At 45.5% G+C, this 24,219-nt stretch overlaps 1 long non-coding RNA gene across 1 annotated transcript; it reads right to left on the reverse strand.

Moving 5' to 3' along the window:
- Positions 1-15,174: 15,174 nt before the first annotated feature.
- Positions 15,175-23,240, reverse strand: LOC116988254. Its single transcript, XR_004415901.1, has 3 exons — positions 23,228-23,240; positions 20,159-20,162; positions 15,175-15,327 (listed from the first exon to the last, which is right to left on the reverse strand). It is a non-coding gene; the product is annotated as an uncharacterized LOC116988254 (long non-coding RNA).
- Positions 23,241-24,219: the final 979 nt, after the last annotated feature.

A 24,219-nucleotide genomic window follows, 5' to 3' on the forward strand; every position in this document is an offset into this window, starting at 1 on the left:
CTCGTGTTACAACCATGTTGTCCAATCGTAGTAGATGGAGGGATTGGACTCTTTGTGCTGAGACAAGTGCCATCAGCATGACCGTCTTCAGGGTTAGTTGTTCGAGGGTGAGGGACCTGGCTGGTGACCATCCCCTAAGGTATGTCAGGACCACACTGACATCCCAGATTTCCTAGGTTTGGGGGGATTAGAGTTAAATATGCCTCTCATGAGCTTGATCACCAGCGGGTGGGACCCCATGGCCTGTTGTCCTGGTGCCTGAATTAAGTAGGCTGACAGAGCACTTCTGGCTGTATTAATGGCGCTGTAGCTGAGTTCCTCATTGTGGTGAAGGCCTGCCAGGAACTCCAGTACATTGGTTACAGTTGTAGTTGAATATGTGGTTCCTATGTTCGAACAGTATCTTTCCCACTTCTTGATGTTTGACAAGTATTGTTTCCTTGTGGATATGAGGTGGGATGCTGTCATCGTGTTGATAGTGTTGTCTGACAATCCGAGGCCCAGCAGAGGCCTTTTCAAAATCTGCAACCCAGGAGTTTAATTTTATCGTGGCATGAGTGGCTTATGCCTGATACTGGGTGAGTTAACAAGTCTGGGCTACTAGGAAAAGTTATTGGGGTTTCGGCGACCATGTCGAGGACCACTGGGGTAGTCGGGTACTATCAAAATACCTGAAGTAGAGTCCATCTGTATTTTGCATAGTACCCGAGTGATGAGGCAGAAGGGAGGAAAAGCATAAAAGAAGAATTCTCCCCAGTCCAGCGCGAACGCATCTATTGCTGCTGCCTCAGGGTCTGGTTCCCAAGCGACATACATTGGAACCTGGTGATTTAGTCTGGATGCAAACAGATCGATATCTGGCGTGCCATATTGCTTTGTAATTTTAGAAAATGCTTTGGGATTCAACATCCATTCGGTGTTATCGTTGCATTTGCGTGACCTGGTGTCTGCCACTGTATTTAGCTTACCTGGTAGGTAAGTTGCTGATAGCCAAATATGTCTATCGACACACCATTGCCAGATTGTGTTGACCAAATTGTCACATGATATCGATTATATACCACCCATATGGTTAATATAGGCCACCACCGTGGTATTATCTATTTGTAAACGAACATGCAAGTGATGCATATTTGTTGCATATGCTTTTAAGCCATAAAACGCACCCAACATTTCCAGATAATTTATGCCCAGTGTCTGTAGTAAAGATGACTCTAGATTAGTCCATCAACCACCTGTGCTGGATATGGTATTAGTTGCTCCCCAGCCTTCAGCACTGGCATCTATTTGAATAATTAACGTTGGGTTAATGATGACGATAGGGCTGGAACTATGCCAAACGATCCCTACCCTCCACTGTAACTCTGATATTGCTTCAATGGGTAATTTCATGACTCGGTCAAAGTGACCCGCGTGTCATTTTAACGCCTGCACTTTTGCTCTTTATAATTTTTGATAGTGCAGAGGTCCAAATTGTGCAGCTGGAAATGCTGCTACCATTTTTCCAATTACTCTTGCCGCTTGTCGAATGGCTGGTCGATCGTTGACCATTAAATTGTTGCATGTTTGTGCCAATTCTGCTGCTTTCTCTTTTGGAAACGTTACAGACATGTGGACTGAGTTAATTGTGAATCCCAGATAGTCCATGGTTGTGGATGGCGTCAACTTAGATTTATCTGGATGTAAGACAAATCCCAAGGTTTCAAACAATTGTTTGGTAGCTGAGACAGCTGATATAGCCAATTCCATGGTTTTGCCTACTATTAAGATATCATCAAGATATGCCATGACAATATGTTTCTGTTTTCTTAATATTGCCAAGGCTGGTTTTAATATCTTGGTGAATAAACTTGGGGCTGATGTTAACTCATTAGGCAACGCTTTAAACTGCCATTGTTGCCCCATCCAGGTAAATTTCAGGTATCTGCTATGATCCTTTTGAATGGGTGCTGAATAGTAAGCATCTTTAAGGTCGATGCTTGCCATGAAGTATCCTTTGGAAATCAGTTGTTTGGCAGTTACAAACGTTTCCATTTTGAAATGTATATACTTAACAAACATATTTAGTGAAGTTAAGTCAATGATGATGCGACATCCACCATCTTTTTTAGTTTTAGTGAATATATTTGAGACAGGGTTCATGTTTGTTTTTTTCAATGATACCCTTTGTGAGTAGCCTCACCAGTTCTGCTTGACCCTCTCGTTTTTCTTTAACTGAGAGGGTAAAGACCCTTTGGGGTGTATGCTGAACTGGTGGCATGTTTTTTTGAACAAATTCTATTTTGTATCCACGAATGCTGTTGAGTATATATTTATCATTCGTGATAGACCTCCATGCTTCCACAAACAGGTGTAATCTCCCCCCTGTTAGTATAGATCCCCCACTTTTTATATGCTGGTAGGAACCAGACCCACCTACCTCCATGGTTATGGGTGTTTCTTCTGTTTCTTCGTTGGACGATGTGTTGCCTGATGTGCTGCTGGTTGCGGGTGGCGCATTTTCCATGGGGTCCGCTCTAGGCCCTGGCCTAAAAAAGGCTTTCGGGATAATGTGTGGACCCCGAGCTTTCACCAGTCCCATGAGGCTGACGTCGACTGGTGGACGCGGTGGGGTACTGCTGTCTGTGTTTTGTGGGTCTGCTCGTTCCGTGGCCTGCCCTCATGAGGCCAAATGTTTTGGACTCTTCTTCCAGGTCCTTCACTTTTTTAGAGAGGTCCTTACCGAAGAGCAGGATTTGTGGCTCTGAGGCCGGTGTTTTGCACAACCCTGCGAATTTCGGGTTGAGGGCAGGTCTTATTATTTCCTTACGGAGGTTGTTGATCTCGAATTGGGTGTTGCACTGCAGAGCTAATGTATCTTGCTGGTTTGTGGTCATTTCCACCCCATCCACGGAACGAGCATAAGAAGTGATGGCTGACGTCAGGAGCCTGAGAATCCACTGTAATTTTAATTCTTGGTTGCGGATGTTCTGCCTAACGTGTCCCCAGATTTGGCTGTTGACGGCTGGCACGTTGCGCGAGGCGCAATTTTCTGGGGCCGAATACAGCACTAGTGCCTCATCGACTACCTGCTCTTGTAGGGGTTTGAAGGACAGGTAGTCTATGCTGGCCGCCAGTTTTGGCTCTAATGGCCGTCCTGCTCGTGGAGCTGCCATGTAGCGGTTGACCACACCCAGCAGCTCTTCCTGGTCCTGTACCCCAAGCGTACTCCCGACATCTTCAGCCAGTGACCCCTCTTTTTGACCAGCCCAGCCCTGGTCGCCAATGCTGCCCTCGGCTGAGGGGGAAGCGATGGCCAGTGCCTTGTGAGGCACTGTGGCGGGAGTGCCTCAACTCCCTTGGCGAGACTGCTCCAGCTCCCGAAGCAAGTCTCACTGGAGCATTTGCTCCATGAGCCGCTCCAAGCGGCCCAGGCGGCTGTCTCTGCCACTCTCGGGCGGTGAGACGTCCTCGTCGGAGGTGTCGGACATTACCGGCCGGTTTGTCTTCCGTGTTGATTTACTTCCAGCCCGCTGCTCAGGCTGCGCTAGCGGGACTCGGCTCGGCTCGGTGTCAGGAATTGCGGACCGCAGGGTGTGCGGTCCTACCGCCTCTCCCCCCCCCCACTGATGGAATGCTCCTCTGTTGGAGTCGAACGGGGGGCGGTCTTTTTAGCTTGCCTTGTTTTGCTCATGTTTCCAGTTGTCTCGACCTGGTGAGACAAAGCAAAGCAACTTTTTTCGAAAAACGACCTCAGAATAAACTTACCTGTAAGCTGTAGCGGGAGCGCCCTGTACTCCCGTTCGTCGCTGTTGCACTGCCTGAACGCTCATGTCGCGCATGCGTGCTGGACGGGTTCTTCACGTAGTCACTCACGTGACTCCGAAGTAAAATTATATACTTAACAGTATTCGTGGATACAAAATTAAATTTATTCAAGAAAACATGCCACCAGTTCAACATGCACCCCAAAGAGATTTTACCCTCTCACTAAAAGAAAAACTAGAGGGTCAATCAGAACTGGTGAGGTTACTTACAAAGGGTATCATTGAAAAAACTAAACATGAACCTTTGGAATTTGTCTCAAATATATTTACCAAAACCAAAAAAGATGGTGGATGTCGCATCATCATTGACTTAACTACGTTAAATACTTTCGTTAAGTATATACACTTCAAAATGGAAACATTTGTGACTGCCAAACAACTGATTTCCAAAGGATACTTTATGGCAAGCAACGATATAAAAGATGCCTACTATTCAGTACCTACTGTATTCATAAGGATCATCATAGATACCTAAAATTTACCTGTATGGGGCAACAATGGCAGTTTAAAGCGTTGCCTAATGGTATAACATCAGCCCCAAGACTGTTTACCAAGATATTAAAACCAGCCTTGGCAATATTAAGAAAACAAAAACATATAGTCATGGCAAATCTTGATGATATTTTGATAGTAGGCATAAGTTGACGCCATCCACAACTATGGACTATCTGGGATGCACAATTAACACAGTCCACATGACTATAACATTGCCAAAGAGAAATCAGCAGAATTGGCGCAGACGTGTAACAATTTAACGACCAACTATCCGACAAGTGGCAAGAGTAATTGGCAAAATAGTAGCAGCATTTCCAGCTACACAATTTGGACCTTTGCACTATCAAAACTTACAAAGAGCAAAGGTACAAGCATTAAAACGACATGCAGGTCATTTTGATCGAACCATGAAATTATCCATTGAAGCAATATCAGAGTTACAATGGTGGATAGAGAACATTTGGCATAGTTCCAGTCCTATCATCATCAATAACCCAACGTTAACTATACAAACAGATGCCAGTGCTCAAGGCTGGGGAGCAACTAATACCATATCCAGCACAGGTGGTAGATGGACTAACCTAGAATCATCACTACTACAAACACTGGGCATAAACTATTTGGAAATGTTGGGTGCGTTCTATGGTTTAAAAGCATATTGTACAAATATGCACCATATGCATGTTCGTTTACAGATTGATAATGCCACGGTGGTGGCCTATATTAACCATATGGGCGGGATAAAATCGATATCATGTGACAATTTGGTCAACACAATCTGGCAATGGTGTGTCGATAGACATATTTGGCTATCAGCAACTTACCTACCAGGTAAGCTAAATGCAGTGGCAGACACCAGGTCACGCAAGTTCAATGATAACACCGAATGGATGTTAAACCCTAAAGTATTTGTTGAAATGACAAAGCAATATGGCACACCAGACATCGATCTCTTTGCATCCCGACTGAATCACCAGGTACTGATGTATGTCGCTTGGGAACCAGACCCTGAGGCAGCAGCGATAGATGCATTTGCGCTGAACTGGGGGAACTATTCTTTCTATGCCTTTCCCCCCTTCTGCCTCATCAGTCGGGTACTACACAAAATCCAGATGGACTCTGCGTCAGGCATTTTGGTAGCACCCGACTGGCCTACACAGCCATGGTTCCCAGTGGTCCTTGACAGGGCCGTTGAAACTCCAATGACCATTCCCAGTAGCCCAGACCTATTGATTCACCCGGTGTCAGGCATAAGTCATCCATGCCATGACAGAATTGGGTTGCAGATTCTGAAAAGACCATTGCTGGGCCTGAGATCATCTAACAAGACCATGAACACGATAACAGCGTCCCACCGTATATCCACCAGGAAACAATACCTCTCGAGCATAAGGAAGTGGGAAACATACTGCTCGAAAACAGGGACAACATATTCATCAACCACCGTGACCAATGTACTGGAGTTCCTGGCCGGCCTTCACCATAATGAAGGACTGATCTATAGCGCCATCAATAGCGCCAGAAGTGCTCTGTCAGCATACTTAAAACAGGCACCAGGACAACAGGCCATAGGGTCTCATCTGCTGGTGATCAAACTAATGAGAGGAATCTTTAATTCAAACCCCCCAAAACCTAGGTACACCAAGATCTGGGATGTCAGTGTTGCCCTGACATACCTAAGGGGATGGTCACCAGCCAGATCCCTCACTCTGGAACAGCTAACCCTGAAAACGGTCATGCTGATGGCGCTAGTCTCAGCACAAAGGGTCCAGTCCCTTCACCTACTTAGACTGGACAACATGATTATAACACCAGACCGTATCACATTTACTATTCAGGAACTGGTAAAGTAGAGCAGACCAGGGACTTCAGGCCTCGTTATGGATTTCTGGGCGTATCCACCTGACCCCCGGTTATGTGTCATGACTCATTTGCTGGTTTACATCAACACAACAAGAGATTCCCGAGAGAGAGAAAAAGCTCTATGGGTCAGCCACAAAAAACCTCATGGTCGGGTGTCGAGCCAAACCATCTCCAGATGGCTCAAGCAGGTACTGGGAGCTGCTGGAGTGGATACTGACGTTTACACAACTCACTCCACCAGGGCAGCATCCACATCGGCGGCTAAAAGGATGGACGTGCCATTAGACCACATCCTGGCTACAGCGGGGTGGTCCATGGAGAAAACATTCCAAACGTTCTACGACAAGCCGTTAGCGGAACCTGTTTTATTTACAGAAATAATTTTAGACTCTGCAAACATATAATTTAAGCCCGGGGGAGCATTATTTTCTTTTTGTTATTGTTGAAATAAATACCATTATTATTTTACAAACAGATTCATGGTTGATTACGATAACATACTTCCTCCCTTGGATGACTTCGGCAGCGAGTGAAGTATGAACTGTTACACGGTTTGAAATCACAGAGCTTTAAAATCTTCACGTAGTCACTCACGTGACTCCGAAGTAAAATAGTAAGATTAAACGAGAACTTACCAGTTTGAAGTTTGATCTGTATTTTATGAGGAGTTACGATGAGGGATTACGTGCCCTCCACTCCCGCCCTCAATTATAGAGATCAATGGTAACTTAGTTCTCCTTGTCTTTACTATGTTTATTTCAATTATTGTGTTGTTTCTGTGATTCCACACCGCTGCTTTGAAGTATGTCGCGCATGCGTGCTGGACGGGGTCTTCACGTAATCCCTCATCGTAACTCCTCATAAAATACAGATCAAACTTCAAACTGGTAAGTTCTCATTTAATCTCACTATTCCTTCTGCTCTTTGTAATCTACCTTCTCTTTCAATGGTAGTGTCTTTCATTCTGTAGACAGTTTAATATCATTAATATGGTTAGAATGTAATGGGCCTCCAGATGACATAAAATCATTTAGAAGCAGAGAATTAAATGCTACGTGAAAGAGGAATTGTTTCAGGCCTGTTAATAACAGTGAATTACATTAGAAAATGATATTGCAGATTACTCCAGGTATCATTCTGACCTTCAAATATGTTAACAGATGTGTACCACAATTTGTTTCACTGAATCTCAATGGGGTGTCAAATGCAAATAAGACATCTGCATATTGTTTCACAAAAATATAAATACGCAGTACTTAAGTCTGTTATTTTATTTAATTTGTCTGCACTAGAAAAAAAAAACCCAAGGAGCTGGGTGTTAACTGTGAATCCACAGCCTAATGACAAATGAAAGTGATAATATCTGAATTTGGTGCATTATTGAACTGCAACCAGAAACAAGCAAAATAATGGCTTTGAAGAAACATTGGATCATTTTCAATGTGGCGCTGACATTGTGTTGAATAATCAGTTGTCAGTTTTCAATGAAATACAGTCTTTAGTTTCATTTAGAGATAAAGCGCGGAAACAGGTTATTCGGCCCACGAAGTCTACGCCAATCAGCGATCCCCGCACACCAACACTATCTTACACATGGTAGGGACAATTTACAATTATACCAAGCCAATTAGCCTATGCACCCGTATGTCTTTCGAGTGTTGAGGAAACCAGAGCACCCGGAGAAAACCCACGCAGGTCACGTGGAGTACGTACAAACTCCGTACAGCCAGCACCCGTAGTCAGGGTTGAACCCAGGTCTCCGGCGCTGTAAGGCAGCCATGCCGCCCCGATTCCTTCAACTGTATCTGAAACAGTCACATGGAAAAAAAATGGGTTGTTTAGTTTAGTTTAGGTCAGTGCGGAAACAGGGTATTCAGCTCACCAAGTCCGCACCGACCAGCATTCCCTGCACAGTAACACTAGCCTACACACACCAGGAACAATTCACATTTATACCAAGCCAATTAACGTATAAACCTGCACATCTTTGGAATGTAGGTAAATTACGAAACCAAAGTTTTGTAACATTGGTTCCATCAGCAACCTCTGAATCTACAAGACTAGAATGGAAGAAGTCATTCTTGATCCCAAGATAGAAGAAATAACTTGTGATCCTCCAGAACCGTAAAGAGTCAATAAGATAGATGCAAAATGGCAGGGTCAACGTTCCAGGCTGATGCAGGCAGATGCTTCCCGATGTGGGCCTCCTTTACATCGGCGAGACAGAGCGTAGACTAGGATACCAATGTGCCAGACATTTGCGCTCGTTACACCAAGGCCTGCTGGATCCTTTGGTTGCTAACCATTTTAACTCCCCTTCCCCTTCCCAACCCGACATTTCTGCCCTTTGGCCCCCTCTATTGCTAGAGTGAGGCCACTCACAAACTCAACAACTAGCACCGCATATTCCAGTTAAAAGCTTTACACTGTACCTCGGTACACGTGACAATAAACTAGACTGTAAATGTAACCTAAATGTATGAACTTTTTGTAAAACTGTAAGGGTTCTTGAACCAACCAACACAACCCTAATCCTATCCCAGCAAGGGAACACTATGAACTACCATAGACTTGTTTTTTTAATATTGTGTTTTACCACTAATGCCTTACTTTCTGCACAAGCATTTTTCTTTTTTTGCAGAATTTTATGTATAATTTGTGCATAATATATGTTTTAAGTGTTGTTTGTGAGACATGCCTGCGATGCTACTGTAAGCAATATTTTCATTGAACCTGCACCTCACCATAATGAACCACAGACCGTCGACTTGTACAGATGACAATAACCTCACCTGTAGCAGAGAAATAGAAGGAGCAGTTTAGTGGGACAGGCAACATCTCTGGAGAGAAGGAATGGGTGATGTTTCGGATCGTGACCCTTTATCGGACTGACTGAAGTCTGTCAGTCAGTCTGAAGAAGGGTCTCGGCCAGAAACGTCATCCATTCCTTCTCTCCAGAGATGCTGCCTGTCCCGCTGTTACTCCAGCATTTTGTGTCTATCTTCGGTGTAAACCAGCGTCTGCAGTTCCTTCCTACACAGAGAGTAGTTTACATAGTATGTTGAACTGTATGGTGAACCCACAGTATGGTGGCAGCTGCTTTCTTAATGCAGCTACGAGTAATAGTAAATAGTTATAGTTTTGCACATTTGTGGAACTTGCCAGGGTAGTTGCTGAAACACATGAGCATTAGACCATCTCTTGCCAGAAACTTGAGAATCTAAGCCAGTGTAGTGTTTGGGGACTGAGGACTGTGGTGTGCAAGGAACGATCTGATGCGTGAATGCCATAGAGTTATTGAATCAAACAGTGTGGAAACAGGCCATTCAGCCCGCCACATTCAGACCACCCAGCAGGCACCCAAACATATTAATGCCATCTCCCAGCACTTGGCTGCTCGTCTTCCCTGCTTAGACAATTCAAGGGGTCATCAAGAATTCCACCACTCTCTCAAGCAATGTAGTCCAGGTACTCACCATTCTCTTGACCTCCTCTGATCCCCTCTAAATCTCTTCTGATCACGAGTTTATCAACCTCTTATATGGGGACATTGTTCCTGCAATACAGCATGTCCATACCCTGGTAATTTTATCTACCTCCATCATGTTACCTTTTAACCTCCTCAGAATGAACTGAAACACTCCCTCCCATGTTAAACCAAGCCACCTAAATATCTTCTCAAGTAGAAGGATCACTTACTGTTGTATCAGGGAGATAGAACAGTACAGGCGATAGACGCAAAGTGCTGGAATAACTCAGCGGGTCAGGCAGCATCTCTGGAAAAAAGGAATCGGTGACATTTTGGGTGGAGACTCTTCTTAATGAGCACTCCCTGTTCTGTTCAAGTTGACTCCGTCTGAAGAAGAGTCTCAACCCAAAACATAACCTATTCCTTTTCTCCAGAGATGCTGCCTGACCCATTGAGTCACTCCAGTGTTTTGTGCCTGTCTTCAGCTTAAACCAACACCTGCAGTTCCACCCTACACATAGAACAGAACAGCACAGGAACTGACCCTCCTGCACACAATATCTGTACCGAACATGGTGCTGTTGAACTAATCTCCTCTGCCTGCACGTGATCCATATCCTACCGTCCCCTGCAGATCCATGTGCCTTTCTGAAAGCCTCTTCAATGCCAACAGAACTTTCTATGATCAATTTTACTACTCACTTAACATTGGAAAAACAATAGTTATTCTGGTAATTTCTCTCGTGTGACTTTGTTGTGTACAAGTTATTTGTCAGCTTTCCGTCACAACTGTACAAGTGGCCACACTTTAAGTATCACTTCATTGATGACCTGAGGTTGTAAAACTTCATTCAATATGTTGTGGGTATACAAGAGACTGCAGATGCTGGAATCCTGAGCAAAACAAACAGTGCTGCAGGAACACTGGGTCAGGCAGCATCTATGAAGGGAATGATAATGCCTTGGCTTAGAACATAGTTCAGGAGGAACTCAGCAGTTCAGGCGGCATCTGTGGAAGGTGATCGTTTGGCTCCTGATCCTGCTTCAGACTGATTGAAGTAGGGGGGAGAAGGCTGAAACAGAGCTGGTAGTGGGACAAGCCTGGCGAGTGATAGGTGGATACAGATGAAGGTGTTTGAGCAAAATATTGTGGACCGTTTGTATCCTGCCCACCCAATTAGATATTTAATCAAAGATAGAGACAGAATTCTGGAGTAACTCAGGAAGCATCTCTGGAGAAAAAGGATAAGTGACATTTTGGGTCAGGAGTCTTCTTCAGACTCATATTCAAACATTGTATCTGCACCTGACAAAGAACATGAGGCGACTGTATTTTAAATTCTGTAAGATTTGTTTAGTTTCGAGATTCAGCATGGCAATAGGCTCTTCGGCCCACCGAGTCCGCACTGACTAGAGATCCCCGATACTACCATTATCCTACACACGTTAGGGAAAATTTACTATTTTACCAAAGGCAATTAACCTACAAACCTGTATGTCTTTGGTGTGAGGGAGGAACACTAAGTCTGAGGGGCTCCTGGAGAAAACCCAAGCGGCCACGGGGAGAAGGTACAAACTGTGGTTGGACGACGAATCAGGGTATAGAAGTGAGATCGACCGACTGGCCAAATGGTGCCAGCACAACAACCTGGCTCTCAACATCAGTAAGATCAAGGAACTGATTGTGGACTTTGGTAGGGGAAGGATGAGGACCCACAATTCTGTTCATATCAATTGGACTATGGTGGAGAGGGTCAATAACTTCAAATTCCTGGGCGTGCATATTTCCGAAGATCTTTCCTGGACCCAACACACTGATGCAGTTATAAACAAGGCACGTCAGCGACTCTATTTCCTGAGAAGATTACGGAGATTGGGCATGTTGAAGAGGATTCTCCTAAACTTCTACAGGTACACGGTAGAGAGCATTCTGACTGGTTGCATCGTGGCCTGGTTCGGCAACTTGAACGTCCTGGAGTGAAAAAGACTACAAAAAGTTGTGACCACTGCCCAGTCCATCACCAGCTCAGAACTCCCCACCGTTGAAGGGATCTATCGTAGTTGCTGCCTCAAAAAGGCAGCCAAAATCATCAAGGACCCACACCATCCTGGCCACACACTCATCTCATCATTGCCATCAGGAAGAAGGTACAGGAGCCTGAAAACTGTAACATCCAGGTTCAGGAACAGCTACTTCCCCACAGCCATCAGGCTATTAAACACAACAATGAATAAGCTCTGAGCTCTGAGCTGCAAAAGACTATATTATTACTGCACTATATTTGTTATTTATTGAACTTTTTATTTTTTTATTTTTCCCCGTTATGTACAATGTTTACATATTCACATATTCAGTTGCAAGTAAGAATTTCATTCTCCCGTCCGGGACATACGACAATATAACACTCTTGACTCTTGACTTAACTCCATGCAGACAGCATCCATAGTCAGGATTGAACCCGGGTCCCTGGTGCTGTGAGGCAGCAACTCTACCACTGCACCACCAGGCCAAGGTGAGTCTAACTCTCCAGAGGTCAATGACGAGCACAACAAAACCAAAGCACTCGAACCACAAAGCCAGGTGACAGCGGTTAATAAAAGGTCAAACAGCGGTCGAACATCAGGAAGGGTTTAACATAATTGGGGACTTAGGAATGCGGGCAAGAGTTAAAACTAAATGTAGAGAAATGCAAGGATGTAGAAGGAGACCGTCAACCGGCTGGGGAAAATAATAATGATGGGCAACGGAGATCAAAGCAGTCTCGAAGCTTGACTGAGAATAAATTGAGGCAATTGCAAGCATGTTGTGTGGCAGTCAGCGCAACAAACGAGATGCTGGAGTTTAGTGTAAAGTCAACACCAAGGTGAAACGGGAAGGTTATTCTGTCACGTTATCAATCATTAGTGCATCCATACTTAGTCACGAGGTGAACTCTCGTCACCACAATACGAAAATAGCATTGCAGCCATTGAAGGGATGCAGAGGAGAATGGCTCTAATGATTGAAGGAGCCGGGGGACTGGGTTATGGAGCACGTTCACGTTGATGAGGAGAAGTTGAATATTGATATCATTTTTGTTTTAATGGGAACACAAAATGGCGAGCAAGATAACATATTTCACCTTGAGGAGTTCAGTGGTTCTAAAGGACAAAATGTAGTGATGGAAGATTAATTCAACGTTGATGAAAGGAAACATTACCTCAGTGACTGGGCGCACAGGGAAGCAGGTCACATTGATCTATCCGCAAAGTAGATTTTCTTCAGAAAATGATATTCTGAGATAGTGGTGACATTATTGGAGATGTAGCAAATAAATTCAGACACGGGATCCTCAAAGTTGCAGACGTTTGACTCGTGCTGCATTAAAATAATTGATATAGATTGAAGACAGACACAAAGCAGCTGGAGTAACTCAGCAGGTCAGGCAGTATCTCTGGAGAGAAGGAACGGGTGACGTTGCAGGTCGAGACCCTTCTTCAGACTGGTTGGGGATAAGGGAAATGAGAGATATATACGACGATGAAAAGAGATAAAGAGCAATGCATGGAAGATGTGCAAAAAAGTAATGATGATAAAGGAAACAGGCCATTGATAGCTGTTTGTTGGGTGAAAATAAGAAGCTGGTGCGACTTGGGTGGGGGGGGGGAGGGGAGGGGGGGGATGGAGAGTGAAAGACTGCCGGGGCTACTTGAAGTTAGTGAAATCAATATTCATACCACTAAGAAATTGCAGTTATTTGTACAGTTTAAGAAAAAATATAATTGTTAGGAGCGACTAACTAACTAAAGACATTTATCAACTATTCTTTTTTAAATAATTATTAATTTTAAAACTAAATTGAGATTTTTTTAAAACCATAATCTGATTATTTTTGGTCCAGATTAGCTAAACTGCCCAAGCAAAATATGAAATGCTGTTCCTCCAATTTGTGTTTAACCTCACTCTGACAATGGAGGAGACCTAGAACAGAAAGGTCAGTGTGTGAATGGGAAGGAGAATGAAAGTGTCCAGCAACCGGGAGATCAGGTAGGTTCAGGCGGGCTGAGCGAAGGTGTTCAGCGAAACGATCGCCCAGTCTACGTTTGGTCTCATCGATGTATAAGAGTCCACATCTTGAACAACGGATACAGTAGATGAGGATGGAGGAGGTGCAAGTGAACCTTTGCCTAACTTGAAAGGGATGTTGATGGAGGAGGTACAGGGACAGGTGTTGCAACTTCTGCGGTTGCAGGGGAAGGTACCTGGGGAGGGGCTAGTTTGGGTGGGAAGAGATGAGTTGACCAGGGAGTTGTGGAAGGAAAGGTCTCTGCCGAAAGTAGTGGAGTTGGGAAGATGATCCCCGCACATTGAGTGGCTAAGATGGCGCCGGTGTGTGTGGCTGCCCATCTGTTGCTCTCACTGTTTTTGGTGTTTTTCCTTGGCACTATACAGTTAAAGTCTCTGCTGGTGTACGATCGTCAATCTCTCTTAGATCTTCAACATAATGTCGGTGCGTTTGATTATCGCGAACATAATACCTTGCCCCCGTTCCTATCGGGAATCTCGAGAATCTCGGGAATCCCGACTCACCTGGACTGGGCCTTACCCCGAAGGAAGCATCGCCGTCGCCGTGGAAAACGCAGCAGTCGACTGGTGAAGTTTAAACTGGGTGCGCCCGGACACGGGCATCTCCTCCAAGGCCATGAGCGTCAGCAACTCCTTTGTCTGCGACATCTTCGTGAGCATCGCCGCCGGGGTCTCCAGCCTGGTGCTCTTCAGCTGCCACCGGACCATCTCCTCCCGGGAGATCCAGAGCGCTGTCCGCCTGCTGCTGCCCGGAGAACTGGCCAGACACGCCGTCTCGGAGGGGACGAAGGCGGTCACCAGGTACGCCAACTCCACCGGGTGGACCCTTTCTCCCCCCCCCCCCCCTTCTTACGATCAGAAGCTGCGACGAGAACGGCCTCGCCCCCGCTGCTCTCCTCGGCCCCGCCACCGCGGGGTGACTCTCCGGAACCTGCGGACACTGCTCCGGGCTCCCCGATCCGCCGATCTACAGAGTCCATCCCCTTCCAGGATTGGTTTGGTGAACGACAGATCGCTGGCAAACAAAACTTTTATCCTGAGGGATTTCTCTGCTCCCGTGGCCTGGATTTCCTCTGTGTGACAGAGACTTGGATCGGTCCTGGTGAGTGCAGCGCTCTTATTGAACTTTTACCGGCTGGCTGTTCTTATTTCAACTCGCCGCGGATGAAAGGCCGTGGAGGTGGAACAGCGGCTATTTATAAAATAACTTAAATGCAAGCAGTGCGCTATATCATCCTCATTCTCCAGCTTTGAAGCTACTTTATTTGAAGTGGGTCGCTCTGACCCGGTGCTTTGTGCTGTCAGCTACCGACCCCCCAAATATCATAAGGACTTTGTGAATGACTTCTCTGATTTTCTGGCTGGGATTATGCCCAACTATGATCGTGTCCTTATGGCTGGTGACTTTAACATACATGTGTGCTGTCCTGATAAGCCGTTGGTGAAGGACTTTTTAAGCCTTATTGAATCTTTTAATTTTGTGCAGTGTGTGTCTGGTCCCACACACGAACATGGACATACACTAGACCTTGTTCTCTCTCATGGCTTGTCTGTGTTAAATTTGGAGACCTGTGATAGTGTGGTTTCTGATCATATGCCTGTATTATTTGATGTTGGTTTCTCCTGTACTGCAGTTAAACCTGGCGCTCCTGCTCGGCGCTGTCGGACTTTCAACCCTTTTGCTGCCGGCCAGTTCTCTGCTACTTTCGATCAGCTCTGTGCCCCCTCTGCTTCCACTTCTCTTGGTACGGAGGAGATCAGTTCTTGGTTTCACTCCTCCTGCAGAACTATACTGGACTCTGTGGCTCCATTAAAAACATTGCAGCCTAGAGCTAAACCCGAGCCCTGGTTCAGTGACGTAACTCGTACAGCTCGACGGGAGTGCCGCAAAGCTGAACGCAGGTGGAAGAAGGACAAGCTGCAGGTTTCATTTCAAATCCTAAAGGACTGCTGGCGTCATTACCAGAACACTGTTAAAGAGGCCAAAAGAGAATACCTGTCAAACATTATTGTGTCTATGCGTCACAACCCACGTGTGCTATTTAAAATCATTGACTCTGTTCTTAATGCCACACAGCCTGTCTGTCTGGAAGCATCGTCTGAAATGTGCAATGACTTCCTGCACTTTTTTATTAATAAGCTTGTTTCCATAAGGGCTCTCATTTCAGCTCCTGCCTCTGACCCCTCTGTTTCTGTCCCATGCCTGGTGGTATTGGATAAGTTTGTGCCTGTGACATTGTCACGTTTAGAGGATGTGGTTAGCCATATTAAGCCATCGGGTTCCCCTTGTGATGCTGTCCCTCCTCATCTTTTTAAAGAGGTTTTCCCCAGTATAGGGCAGTCGGTTCTTGCTATTATCAACAGCAGCTTGTGTTCTGGGGTTGTCCCCGTAAGTTTTAAACATGCAGTAGTGCAACCACTACTTAAGAAACCTGGCCTGGATCAAACTGTTCTGGCCAATTTTAGACCGATCTCCAAGTTGCCTTTTATTTCTAAAATTCTGGAGAAGGTTGTTTATGCTCAGCTAAAACTCTTCTTGGACGAGCATAATATTCGGGAGGTTTTCCAGTCTGGGTTTAAAACTATGCATAGCACAGAGTCAGCATTGCTAAGGGTTTTTAATGACATCCTCCTAGCTAATGATTCTGGTGATTATGTGGTTCTTGTCCTGCTGGACCTATCTGCCGCCTTTGATACAGTGGACCATGGTATCTTAGTATCTCGGTTACAGCACCTAGTGGGCATTTGTGGCAGTGCCCTGGAATGGTTCAGGTCTTATCTGGCAGACAGAACTATGTGTGTAAGCCTTGCTGGTTTTGAATCCTCCTCCGCTCCTCTGTCATATGGGGTTCCACAGGGCTCAATTTTAGGGCCCCTGCTTTTCTCACTGTACTTACTTCCTCTGGGTTCCATTCTTAGAAAGCATGGCATCTCTTTTCATTGTTATGCTGATGATAGCCAACTATATGTGCCGCTGAGGAAGGAAGATGCTTTCTCTGTCAAATCACTTCTGTTATGTCTTGATGACATTAAATCCTGGATGGCCCTAAACTTTCTAGGTTTTAATGAAAAGAAGACAGAGGTGATAGTGTTTGGTCCCAATGGCTGCCGTGAACCTCCCCCTGTTGACTTGGGTCCCCTGGCACGGTATGTGAAGCCAACAGTTTTAGACTTGGGTTTTAAGATGGACAGTGATTTTAAATTAGATCGTCAAATAGGCGCGGTAGTTAAGTCCAGCTTCTTTCATTTAAGGCAGCTGGCAAAGGTGAAGCCCATTCTTGAACGGCAGCATTTTGAAACAGTAATCCATGCCTTCATCACGTCTAGGCTGGATTACTGTAACGCACTCTATTTTGGAGTTACTCGATCTTCCCTGGCTCGTCTCCAGTTGGTTCAGAATGCTGCTGCTCGCCTTTTAACTGGAACTCGAAAGAGGGAGCACATAACGCCAATTCTGGCCTCCCTCCACTGGCTCCCGGTGTACATTCGAGTTCATTTTAAGATTCTTTTATTCGTTTTTAAATCTTTAAATGGTCTCGCTCCGCCTTACCTCTCTGAGCTGCTTCATCCCGACGCTCCTGCCCGGTGCCTCAGGTCAGCTGATCAGCTGCTCCTGGAGGTACCGAGGTCTAAGCTGAAGCTCAGAGGGGATAGAGCCTTCTCTGTTGCTGCTCCGACATTATGGAACACTCTGCCGTTGCACATCAGACAGGCCCCCTCACTGTCCATCTTCAAAACCAGTCTTAAAACCCTTTTCTATTCCTTGCTTTTGACCCTGCATGAGACTTTGCTCCTGTTTTAGTGTTTTTAATGTTTTTATTGTCTTGTAATAAAAAAAATTTTGTTCATGATTAGTCATGTACAGCACTTTGTTGCAACTGTGGTTGTTTTTAAAGTGCTCTATAAATAAAGTTATTATTATTATATTATTATGTGGCTGAAGTGGGATCCCATTGGCAAAGATGTTGGAGGATTATGTGTTGTATACGATGGATGATTGAGTGAAAGGTAAGGACTAGGGGGACATGATATAGATGAATCTCAATAAGTCAACAAGACTCCCAATGCTTTGTAAGTGATCAAATGTGCGGCACTGTGGTGCAGCAGTAGAGATGCCGCCTCACAGTGCCAGGGACCCAGTTTCAATCCTGACTACGGATAACCATATAACCATATAACAATTACAGCACGGAAACAGGCCATCTCGACCCTTCTAGTCCGTGCCGAACACATAATCTCCCCTAGTCCCATATACCTGCGCTCAGACCATAACCCTCCATCCCTTTCCCATCCATATAACTATCCAATTTATTTTTAAATGATAAAAACGAACCTGCCTCCACCACCTTCACTGGAAGCTCATTCCACACAGCTACCACTCTCTGAGTAAAGAAGTTCCCCCTCATGTTACCCCTAAACTTCAGTCCCTTAATTCTCAAGTCATGTCCCCTTGTTTGAATCTTCCCTACTCTCAGTGGGAAAAGCTTTTCCACGTCAACTCTGTCTATCCCTCTCATCATTTTAAAAACCTCTATCAAGTCCCCCCTTAACCTTCTGCGCTCCAAAGAATAAAGCCCTAACTTGTTCAACCTTTCTCTGTAACTTAGTTGCTGAAACCCAGGCAACATTCTAGTAAATCTCCTCTGTACTCTCTCTATTTTGTTGACATCCTTCCTATAATTAGGCGACCAAAATTGTACACCATACTCCAGAATTGGCCTCACCAATGCCTTGTACAATTTTAACATTACATCCCAACTTCTATACTCAATGCTCTGATTTATAAAGGCCAGCACACCAAAAGCTGCCTGTACGGAGTTTGTATGTCATTTCTGTGACCACGTGGGTTTTCTCTGGGTGCTCTGGTTTCCCCCCACATTCCAAAGATGTGCAGGTTTGTCGGTCAATTGGCTTTTTGTGAATTTTCCCCAGGATAGAACTAGTGTACGGGTGATTGCTGGTTGGTGCGGACTCAGTGGGCTGTAAGGCCTGTTTCCATGCTGTCTCTTCAACACTAAAACTAAACAACTAAACTACAACTAGATGATTGTATGGTGGAACAGGTAGAAGACAAGTTAGTCAGACAGTAGTCCATCATACATCGATAAATGCCCTGGCCCACAGCTAAGACATAATTAGTCCACATCGGAAGTTAGACTGACCAACCTGCAATTATTGGACAACAATGCCATGTTACAAATGGTGCCACAATGGAGCCACAATGGAGGGATAAGGATTATTTGCAGGTGGGTAAGAGAAGGTCTTGGCATTATGTCCAGCACAGCCATTGTGGGTCGAATGGCCGGTTCTAGTGCAGTGTTTTATGTTCACAAGTTCACAAGTTGTACGAATAGAATTAGGCCATTTGGCCCATCGAGTCTACTCCGCCACTCATTCAGGGCTGATCTCGGCCTCCTAATCCCATTTTCTTGCCACAGTGCACCACCCTTGCTGTTTTGTCTATGTTTGTTCGTTTGTGTCGTCTGTGAAAACCCCACAAAGATTATTTTCATGAGAGAGGTACTCATTAACATATTCAGTAGGTCCAAACATTGGTGGATTATTTGGACATCCTCGTCAATGGCGCTGTGGCTGTGTTCAAGGTCTTGAGACAGAGGAGGACCCGGGGGAAGCACTCGGGAACACTCGCCCGACTCTGGCGACGAGAGTTACACACACCACGCCCGGGTATATTCCTGGCAAACGTGCGTTCTCTCAACAACAAAGTGGATGAACTGCAACTCCTGTGCTGGACAAACAAAGACTTCTCTCGAGCCACTGCCCTGTGCTTCACCGAGACCTGGCTGTGTGAGTCGACCCCGGACAGCGCGCTGCAACTGGCTGGCTTTCAACCTCATAGAGCGGACCGTGAAGTGGAGGCAGCGGGGAAATCAAGAGGCGGTGGAATATGCTTCTATACCAACTGGTGCAGCGACATCACGGTAGTGTCAAATTTCTGCTCTCCCAATCTAGAATCCCTCTTTATAAACTGCAAACCCTTCTACTCTCCGAGGGAATTTAACTCCTTTATTCTCACTGGAGTTTACATTCCTCCCCAAGCCTGCGTATGTGAGGCACGAAGACAACTCGCTGATGAACTGTGAGTCAAATGAAGTTAGAGAGTGACTTCCTGGACTCAATGGTCATTGTTTTGGGGGATTTTCACAAAGCTAACCTCAGCCGAGAGCTTCCAAAATACAGATATCATGTTGACTGCCCCACCAGAGGGGAGAGAACACTCGATCACTGTTACACGTCAATCAAGAACGCATATCGCTCTGTTCCCCGGGCGGGTCTGGGTCTCTCTGATCATTGTTTAGTTCACCTTATTCCGACCTACAGGCATAAACTAAAATCTGCTAAGCCTGTGGTCAGAACAATGAAAAACTGGACAAGCGAGGGCATTGATAACCTACAGTCCTGCTTTGACTGCACTGATGTGTTCAGGTAAGCAACCACAAGCCTCGAGGAGTATATAGATAACATGACATCATATGTTAGCTTTTGTGAGGACAGTTGCATTCCCACTAGGACCCAGACCTGGTTCAACAACAACAAGCCCTGGTTTACAGCAGAACTCAGACAGCTCCGCCAGTCTAAAGATGAGGCCTACAGGAGCGAGGATGCAGACCTCTACAGGCAGGCCAAGTACAAGCTGAGAAAAGGAATCAGAGCTGCCAAGGAAAGGTACTCTGAGACGTTGAGGAGCAAATGATCATTTAATGACTCTTCATCAGTTTGGAAGAGCTTGCACAAAATCACTAGCTACAAGAAGACCCCCCCCCCCCCCCCCCTGCTCCTTGGACAATCGTCAGCTGATCAACGACATGAATAAATTCTACTACAGGTTCAATAGACAGAAACATAACCCCGGTACCCCCTCCCCCACCCACTCCTCCCCAATCACCACTTCACACCTACTTACAGCCTGACACATGCCCAGTCCCTGTGGCATCCTTGCTGCCCAACATCACTGGCCATTTCTCCATCACTAACAATAGCAATTGAGGAGGGGGAGAAGCTATTCAGGAAACAGAAAAGCCAGAAATCTCCAGGACCGGACAATGTTTCCCCCTCTACCCTCAAGCTCTGTGCCGAACAACTGGCACCGGTCTACACAGGCATTTTCAATTGGTCCTTGCAAACCCGCACTGTCCCTGCCTGCTTCAAAGTCTCCACTATTGTTCCCATACCGAAAAGCCCAAGGATTATTGGTCTTAATGACTACAGGCCTGTCGCACTGACCTCTGTAATCATGAAGACCCTTGAAAGGCTTGTGCTAGCCCACCTGAAAAATATTACAAACCCCCTGCTGGACCCTCTGCAGTTTGCATATCGGGCCAATAGATCTGTAGATGATGCAGTCAACCTTGGCCTGCACTTCATCCTGCAGCACCAAGACCACCAGTGGACCTATGTGAGGATTTTGTTTGTGGATTTTAGCTCTGCATTCAACACCATTGTGCCAGAGCTACTACACTCCAAACTCTCCCCTCTGTCGGTGGATCACCAACTTCCTGACAAACAGGAAACAGCATGTGAGGCTGGGAAACCACATCTCGGACCCGCAGGCCCTCAGCATGGGAGCACAGCAAGGCTGTGTACTCTCCCCTCTCCTCTACTCTCTCTACACCAATGACTGCACCTCCACAGACTCCTCTGTCAAGCTTCTCAAGTTTGCGGACGACACAACCCTGATTGGACTGATCCAGGATGGGGAGAAATCTGACTACAGACAGGAAGTGACGCAGCTGGCGTCCTGGTGCCGTAGCAACAACCTGGAGCTCAATGCTCTTAAGACGGTGGAATTGATTGTAGACTTTAGGAGAGCTCCCCCTCCCCTCCCCCCACTCACCACCAACAACACCACAGTCACATCCGTGGAGCGTTTAAGTTCCTGGGAACCATCATCTCCAGGGACCTTAAATTGGAGGCCACCATCGACTCCACAGTCAAAATGGCCCATCAGAAGATGTACTTCCTGCGGCAGCTGAGAAAACCCAATCTGCCACAGGCAATGATGGTCCAATTCTATATAGCCATCATAGAGTCTGTCCTCACCTTCTCCATCATGGTTTGGTTTGGCTCAGCCAGCAAGCACGACATCCAGAGTCTGCAGCGCATCGTCCGATCAGCTGAGAAGGTTGTTGGCTGCAACCTTCTCCCCATTGATGAACTGTACACTGCAAGGACCAGGAAGCGAGTGGGTAAGATCACGTCTGACCCGTCCCACCCTGGCTACAAACTCTTTGAAGCACTTCCCTCTGGAAGGCGACTCCGGACTGTCAAAGCTGCCACAGCCAGACATAAAAACAGCTTTTTTTCCACGAGCAGTAGCTCTACTCAACAGCCAAATGTTTGTAGCCTCCTTGTGCTCTGGTATTTTATTTAATTCTTCACATGTTTAATTTATAATGATTTAATTTTAATTGTCTACTGGATATCGTGTTGTTACTTGCGAGCAAAGCAGCAAGGCAAATTTCTTGTATGTATACATACTTGGCTAACAAAATGTATTCAATTCAGTTCAATTCTCCCCATAACCCTTGACACCCATTCAAATCAAGAATTTGTCTATCTCAGCCTTAAAAATATCCACTGATGTCCGCCACAGCCCACTGTGGCAATGAGTTCCACAGATTAACGACCCTCTGACTAAAGAATTTCCTCCTCACCTGCTTTCTAAAAGAGCTCCCTTTAATTCTGAGGCTATGATCTCTGGTCCTAGACTCTCCCACCAGTGAAAACATCCTTTCCACATCCACTCTATCTATGCCTTTCAATATTCTGCAAGTTTCAAAGAGGTCCCCCTCAACCTTCTAAACTCTAGTTAGTAGGGGCCCAGTGCTGTCAAACGCTCATCATATGTTAACCCACTCATTCCTGGAATCATTCTTGTAAACCTCTCCTGGATCTCTTCAGAGCCAGCACATCCTTCCTCAGATATGGGACCCAAATTTACTCACAGTACTCCAAATGCAGCCTGACCAGCATCTTATAGAGCCTCAACATTACATCCCTGTTTTTGTATTCCAGTCCTCTTGATATAAATGCTAGCATTGCATTTGCCTTCCTCACTACCAATTCGACTTGCAGATTAACTTTTTGAGAATCCTGCACCAGCACTCGCAAGTGCCTTTGCACCTCCAATTTCTGGATTCTCTTTCCATTTACAAAATAATCTACGCCTTTATTCTTGTTACCAAAATGTACGACTCTGCACTTTGTCACATTGAATTCCATCCGCCACTTCTCTGCCCACTCTCCTAACCTGTCCAAGTCCATCTGCAGTCCTTGTTTCCTCTACACTGCCTGCCCCCTCCACCTATCTTAGCATCATCCACAAACTTGGCCACAAAACCATCAATCCCCTCATACAGATCATTAATATGCAACGTGAAGTGAAGCGGCCCCAGCATCTAGCCTTGCGGAACTCCACTAGTCACTGGATGTTCTATTGTAATGCAATGTCCTATTAGCATTCCTCAGTGTTTGGCAGTAAGCCTCCAGGGAAGACTGAAAAGTGACAATTTAGCCTGTGTTACTTCCCCTTCTTAACATTTCATCTGGGTTGAGTGATTCAACCATTGTTAAGGGGCTTAAATCTCTTGACATTTCCTTTCTCAGTGCTTATCTCATCCAATATTTTGATTCCTATATAATTGCAGGATATGGATCTGAGCCCTCCTCCCCCTCCCCCCCCCCCCCCCCCCCCCACTTTCCTTTGTGAAGAATGACATGGTACATGACACATTTAATGACACATTAAAAATACCCTCGTGCAGGCATTTATTTTGTAGACATTTAAGTGTCAGCTGGCATCTTTAATAAATATATGTGTCTCGTGGAAAACAAAACTCTACCGTTTAACGTATCAGAAGTGCCGGTGTATCATACTGGCATGGACTGCTACAACAACCTACTGCCCTCATCTACCATCACATCCGGCAGATTTCCTCTTTGCTCTCCAACAGATCCCAATATTTCTTCAATTATCCTTTTGGTCATTGCATAATTAGTTTAGTTTAGTTTAGAGGTACAAAACGGAAACTGGCCCTTTGGCCCACCAAGTCCATGCCGACCAGCGATCCCCACACATTAACACTACGCTACACACTAGGGTAAATTTACAATATTACCAAGGCAATTTGCCTACAAACCTGCACGTCTTTGGATTGTGGCAGGAAATCGGAGCCCCCGGCGAAAACCCAGGAAGGTCACGGGGAGAACGTACAAACTCTGTACAGACAGCATCCGTAGTCAGGATCGAACCCGAGTATCTGGCACCGTAAGGCAGCAACTCTACCGCTGCACCACTGTGCTGCCCAGAACATTTTATTATTGAACATTTTTTATTTCCTCTTTGGTTTTATTTGCTTATCTATTTTCATTTCTTCGTTCTATACGCCCAATTTCCATTTAATGTTGTTACTGCATTGCCGATGCTGATCTTGACTTCTTTACATTGAGCTTTCAATGACAGCTATAATCTTCACGTGGTTTCTTAAAGCTACTATTCA

The sequence above is a fragment of the Amblyraja radiata genome, chromosome 27 (genome assembly GCF_010909765.2).
Source record: "Amblyraja radiata isolate CabotCenter1 chromosome 27, sAmbRad1.1.pri, whole genome shotgun sequence".
NCBI classification, from domain to species: domain Eukaryota; kingdom Metazoa; phylum Chordata; class Chondrichthyes; order Rajiformes; family Rajidae; genus Amblyraja; species Amblyraja radiata.